Here is a 7,289-nt window from a genome sequence, read left to right as displayed (position 1 = left end):
TGATTAAGTGTTTCCAACATGTTAAGCAATCAAACTTGTTAAGACTTGATTAATTGAAATAGGTTTCATATAGACAATTGACCACCCAAGTTGACCGGTGATTCACGAACGTTAAAACTTGTAAAAACTATACGATGACATATATATGGTTATATATATAGTTAACATGATTTTATTATAAGTATGTATCTCGTTAGGTATTTTAACAATGAGTTATATACATAAAAATGAGACTATTAATTTAAGAAACTCGAAAACGATATATATAACGATTATCGTTATAACAACGTCTTACTAGGTACATATGAATCATATTAAGATATTTATACACTTGGTTAATTATGTTAAATGATAAGTAAATATATTATTAAGTGTATTAACAATGAAATACATATGTAAAAATAAGACTACAAACTTAATGATTTCGAAACGAGACATATATGTAACGATTATCGTTGTAACGACATTTAACTGTATATATATCATACTAAGATATATTATATATCATGATATCATGATAATATAACAATTTAACATCTCATTTGTTATAATAAACAATGGGTTAACAACATTCAACAAGATCGTTAACCTAAAGGTTTCAAAACAACATTTACATGTAACGACTAACAATGACTTAACGACTCAGTTAAAATGTATATACATGTAGTATTTTAATATGTATTCATACACTTTTGAAAGACTTCAAGACACTTATAAAAATACTTCTACTTAACAAAAATTCTTACAATTACATCCTCGTTCAGTTTCATCAACAATTCTACTCGTATGCACCCGTATTCGTACTCGTACAATACACAGCTTTTAGATGTATGTACTATTGGTATATACACTCCAATGATCAGCTCTTAGTAGCCCATGTGAGTCAACTAACACATGTGGGAACCATCATTTGGCAACTAGCATGAAATATCTCATAAAATTACAAAAATATGAGTAATCATTCATGACTTATTTACATGAAAACAAAATTACATATCCTTTATATCTAATCCATACACCAACGACCAAAAACACCTAAAAACACTTTCATTCTTCAATTTTCTTCATCTAATTGATCTCTCTCAAGTTCTATCTTCAAGTTCTAAGTTTTCTTCATAAATTCCAAAAGTTCTAGTTTCATAAAATCAAGAATACTTCCAAGATTGCAAGTTTACTTCCAAGTTTTCTAAATCCATTCCAAGTAATCATCCAAGATCAAGAAACTTTTGTTACTTACAGTAGGTTATCTTTCTAATACAAGGTAATAATCATATTTAAACTTTAATTCAATTTCTATAACTATAACAATCTTATTTCGAGTGGAAATCTTACTTGAAATTGTTTTCGTGTCATGATTCTGCTTCAAGAACTTTCAAGCCATCCAAGGATCCTTTGAAGCTAGATCTATTTTTCTCATTTCCAGTAGGTTTATCCAAGAAACTTGAGGTAGTAATGATGTTCATAACATCATTCGATTCATACATATAAAGCTATCTTATTCGAAGGTTTAAACTTGTAATCACTAGAACATAGTTTAGTTAATTCTAAACTTGTTCGCAAATAAAAGTTAATCCTTCTAACTTGACTTTTAAAATCAACTAAACACATGTTCTATATCTATATGATATGCAAACTTAACGATTTAAAATCTGGAAACACGAAAAACACCGTAAAACCGGATTTACGCCGTCGTAGTAACACCGCGGGCTGTTTTGGGTTAGTTAATTAAAAACTATGATAAACTTTGATTTAAAAGTTGTTATTCTGGGAAAATGATTTTTATTATGAACATGAAACTATATCCAAAAAGTATGGTTAAACTCAAAGTGGAAGTATGTTTTCTAAAATGGTCATCTAGACGTCGTTCTTTCAACTGAAATGACTACCTTTACAAAAATGACTTGTAACTTATTTTTCCGACTATAAACCTATACTTTTTCTGTTTAGATTCATAAAATAGAGTTCAATATTAAACCATAGCAATTTGATTCACTCAAAACGGATTTAAAATGAAGAAGTTATGGGTAAAACAAGATTGGATAATTTTTTCTCATTTTAGCTACGTGAAAATTGGTAACAAATCTATTCCAACCATAACTTAATCAACTTGTATTGTATATTATGTAATCTTGAGATACCATAGACACGTATACAATGTTTCGACCTATCATGTTGACACATCTATATATATTTCGGAACAACCATAGACACTCTATATGTGAATGTTGGAGTTAGCTATACAGGGTTGAGGTTGATTCCAAAATATATATAGTTTGAGTTGTGGTCAATACTGAGATACGTATACACTGGGTCGTAGATTGATTCAAGATAATATTTATCGATTTATTTCTGTACATCTAACTGTGGACAACTAGTTGTAGGTTACTAACGAGGACAGCTGACTTAATAAACTTAAAACATCAAAATATATTAAAAGTGTTGTAAATATATTTTGAACATACTTTGATATATATGTATATATTGTTATAGGTTCGTGAATCAACCAGGGCCAAGTCTTACTTCCCAATGAAGTAAAAATCTGTAAAAGTGAGTTATAGTCCCACTTTTAAAATCTAATATTTTTGGGATGAGAATACATGCAGGTTTTATAAATGATTTACAAAATAGACACAAGTACGTGAAACTACATTCTATGGTTGAATTATCGAAATCGAATATGCCCCTTTTTATTAAGTCTGGTAATCTAAGAATTAGGGAATAGACACCCTAATTGACGCGAATTCTAAAAATAGATCTATCGGGCCCAACAAGCCCCATCCAAAGTACCGGATGCTTTAGTACTTCGAAATTTATATCATGTCCGATGGAGGATCCCGGAATGATGGGGATATTCTTATATATGCATCTTGTTAATGTCGGTTACCAGGTGTTCACCATATGAATGGTTTTTATCTCTATGTATGGGATGTGTATTGAAATATGAAATCTTGTGGTCTATTGTTACGATTTGATATATATAGGATAAACCTATAACTCACCAACATTTTTGTTGACGTTTAAAGCATGTTTATTCTCAGGTGAATACTAAGAGCTTTCGCTGTTGCATACTAAAATAAGGACATGATTTGGAGTCCATATTTGTATGATATTGTGTAAAAACTGCATTCAAGAAACTGATTTCGATGTAACATATTTGTATTGTAAACCATTATGTAATGGTCGTGTGTAAATAGGATATTTTAGATTATCATTATTTGATAATCTACGTAAAGCTTTTTAAACCTTTATTTATGAAATAAAGGTTATGGTTTGTTTTAAAATGAATGCAGTCTTTGAAAAACGTCTCATATAGAGGTCAAAACCTCGCAACGAAATCAATTAATATGGAACGTTTTTAATCAATAAGAACGGGACATTTCAGTTGGTATCCGAGCGTTGGTCTTAGAGAACCAAAAAATTTGCATTAGTGTGTCTTATCGAGTTTGTTAGGATGCATTAGTGATTCTGGACTTCGACCGTGTTTTCTTTAAAAATGATTGCTTAACATTTTTGTTGGAAACTATATATTATTAACATGTATATATTATGTGATATATTAATCTCTTAACATGTTTGATATTGTGTGATAGATGTCTACCTCTAGCACAAATCCCATTGACTCACCTAATAATAACGAAGATTCGAATATATATTGGACTGATTCACAAGTTCCCGAAGAAGAACCGGAAGAAGAATCAGAACCGGAAGAGGAGGAACCGGAGGAGGAAATAGAACCGGTGGGGGAAATAATAAAACGGTTAAGTAAAATAAAATCCCCAACCAACCGACCAAGGTTAATTATGGTCAATGGTGTTTCCGCCAAGGAAGCAAAATATTGGGAGGATTACCAATTCTCCGATGAATCGGATTCCGACGAGAATTCCGATGATGTTATAGAAATTACCCCAACTGAATTTAAAAAGGCAAAAGAAAATAATAAGGGAAAGGGCATAAAAATAGAGAAATCTAATTCCAACCCCGATGAACTTTATATGTATGGTCAACCCCCGAAGCTCTTAAGTTGTAACAATGACCCGGGAACCTCTAAACCACCAGGTTTTTCTAAACCGTTGTGGAAAACGACAGCTCGTATTAGGGGAACATCATATATCCCTAGAAACTTGGCAAAACGAACCAAAACCAAAGAAGAAGAAACGAGCGAGTCGAAATAAGATAGTTGTATTCGTGTGGTGTAATATATGTAATATAGTGTGCTTATGCTTTATGATATATGTAAAAATTGCTTGTATTAATAAGTATTTTTTTTTTTTATGAATCTAACTCTTGTCTATTTTACAGTATAAAAACACAAAATGGATAGACAACCCAATATTTTAAGAGACCTACCCGGAGACATGATTGATGAAATCTTGTCTAGAGTCGGTCAGAATTCTTCGGCACAACTATTTACGGCGAAATCAGTTTGTAAGACATTCGAAGAACGTTCCAAGAATGTCTTGGTTTATAAGAGACTTTCGTTTGAAAGATGGGGGATATCACATTGGGAAACCCATAAGTTACGATGTGTTTACTTTGACGCATATATTGCGGGGAACCCAAATGCTATTTTACGCAACGGGTTAAGAAATTATTTTGACTCAATGTATCCGAATATAGGACTTCATGATTTAGAAAAAGCGGCTAACATGCAACATAAAGAAGCATGCTATGCTTACGGTTTAGTAATGTTCGCTTCTCACCAAAGTGAGAAAAAGAACATCGGGCTACAACTATTAAACAAAACGTTCCCACAAGTGACGGAGTCGGTAATTGGGGTAAGAAATGAGGTTTTTAGGTTATTACGAGACTGTTGGTCATTACGTAACCCTCGTCCCTTTGACGACGTTACAACACGTTGTCTTATCAACGGCCATAACGGTTATGTTCCACAAGACCAAGGATGGGAAGTAGTCCTAGTAAAACCAGAATGCATGACTTGTTTCTGGACGTATGAATTACGTGTCTTTATTGCCTTTGCTGAACGACTTGTGTACTAGCTAGAATTATCTTCACAACTATCTTGTATCAAAGTTATTGTGTGCTATATTTCATGCTTTATGTAAAATAAGCGGTATTGTAAGTTTGTAAAATATTGTATAAAAGTTTGGACGCGAAATATTATTATAATCAGTTTTTCATATAGAATTGTAGTAGTTGAATTGTATATTAGCTACTAAGTATGAACTTAACGGGTATGTACTACCCGAATTTAAACTTATAAAACGCTAATATGAAGAAAAAGCTTTTATAAATGAGTTCATATTATGCTACGAAATACTATTAACTACTCTTAATATTCTGTATGATTAACTTGTTCCATTTGACTATTTTGAAGGAAATGGCACCGAATACTCGACACACCGTGAATATGAATGAAGAGGAATTCCATACTTTTCTAGCTTCAAACATAGTTGCAGTACAGGCTGCGCTACATACCAACAATAACCTTGGATCTAGCAGTACAGGAAATCGTGTAGGATGCACCTATAAAGAATTCACTGCCTGCAAACCTTTGTAATTTGATGGAACCGAAGAACCGATAGGATTGAAACGGTGGATCGAGAAGGTCGAATCGGTGTTTGCCATAAGTAAGTGTACTGAAGAGGACAAAGTGAAGTACGCTACGCATACCTTCACAGGTTCTGCGTTAACATGGTGGAATACCTATCTAGAGCAAGTGGGACATGATGATGCGTACGCACTACCGTGGTTAGCATTCAAGCACTTGATGAACGAGAGGTACCGTCCCAGAACCGAGGTCAATAAGCTCAAGACAGAACTTAGAGGGTTACGAACCCAAGGATTTGATATTACCACGTACGAAAGACGATTCACAGAATTGTGCCTATTGTGTCCGGGAGCGTTCGAAGATGAGGAAGAGAAGATCGACGCGTTTGTGAAAGGATTACCGGAAAGAATCCAAGAAGATATAAGTTCACATGAGCCCGACTCCATACAACAGGCATGTAGAATGGCTCACAAACTAGTGAACCAGATTGAGGAAAGAATTAAAGAACAGACGGCTGAAGAGGCCAATGTGAAGCAAGTCAAAAGAAAGTGGGAGGAAAACGGTGATAAGAATCACCAATACAACAACAACAACAATTACAATAATAATCGCAACAATTATCCCAACAATCGCAACATCAATCGCAACTACAACAAACGGCCCAACAACAACAACAACAACAACAGCAACTACAACAATCATCCCAACAACAATAACAACCGTAACAATAACAACAATCAGAAGCAGCTATGCCAAAGGTGTGAAAAGTATCACTCGGGGTTCTGCACCAAATTTTGCAACAAGTGTAAAAGAAATGGTCATAGCGCGGCGAAGTGTGAGGTCTACGGACCAGGGGTTAACAGAACGAAAGGAACAAATGGTGTCGGAATGAGTAATGGCGGAGCAAGTAGTGTCAGAGCAAGTTATGCCAATGTAGTTTGTTATAAATGTGGAAAATCGGGCCACATTATTAGAAATTGCCTGAACCAGGAGAACACGAATGGACAAGGCCGCGGAAGAGTTTTCAATATTAATGCGGCAGATGCACAGGAAGATCCGGAGCTTGTTACGGGTACGTTTCTTATTGACAATAAATCTTCTTACGTTTTATTTGATTCGGGTGCGGATACAAGCTATATGAGTAGAGATTTTTGTGCTAAATTAAGTTGTCCATTGATGCCGTTGGATAGTAAATTTTTACTCGAATTAGCAAACGGTAAATTAATTTCAGCAGATAATATATGCCGGAATCGAGAAATTAAACTGGATAGCGAAATATTTAAGATTGATTTGATGCCAGTAGAGTTAGGGAGTTTTGATGTAATAGTTGGCATGGACTGGCTGAAGAAGGTGAAAGCAGAGATCGTATGTTATAAAAATGCAATTCGCATTGTACGAGAAGAAGGAGAACCCTTAATGGTGTACGGAAAAAGGGCAACATGAAGCTACATCTTATTAGTAATTTGAAGGCACAAAAACTAATAAGAAAAGGTTGCTATGCTGTTCTAGCACACGTCGAGAAAGTACAAACCGAAGAAAAGAGCATCAATGATGTTCCCGTCGCAAAAGAATTTCCTGATGTATTTTCGAAAGAATTACCGGGACTACCTCCACATCGATCTGTTGATTTTTAAATAGATCTTGTACCAGGAGCTGCACCAATAGCTCGTGCTCCTTATAGACTCGCACCCAGCGAGATGAAAGAACTGCAAAGCCAACTGCAAGAACTATTAGAACGTGGTTTCATTTGACCGAGCACATCACCATGGGGAGCTCCTGT

This window comes from Rutidosis leptorrhynchoides, chromosome 5 (assembly GCF_046630445.1).
Source record: "Rutidosis leptorrhynchoides isolate AG116_Rl617_1_P2 chromosome 5, CSIRO_AGI_Rlap_v1, whole genome shotgun sequence".
Taxonomy (NCBI): domain Eukaryota; kingdom Viridiplantae; phylum Streptophyta; class Magnoliopsida; order Asterales; family Asteraceae; genus Rutidosis; species Rutidosis leptorrhynchoides.
Note: the sequence above shows the minus strand (reverse complement) of the source record.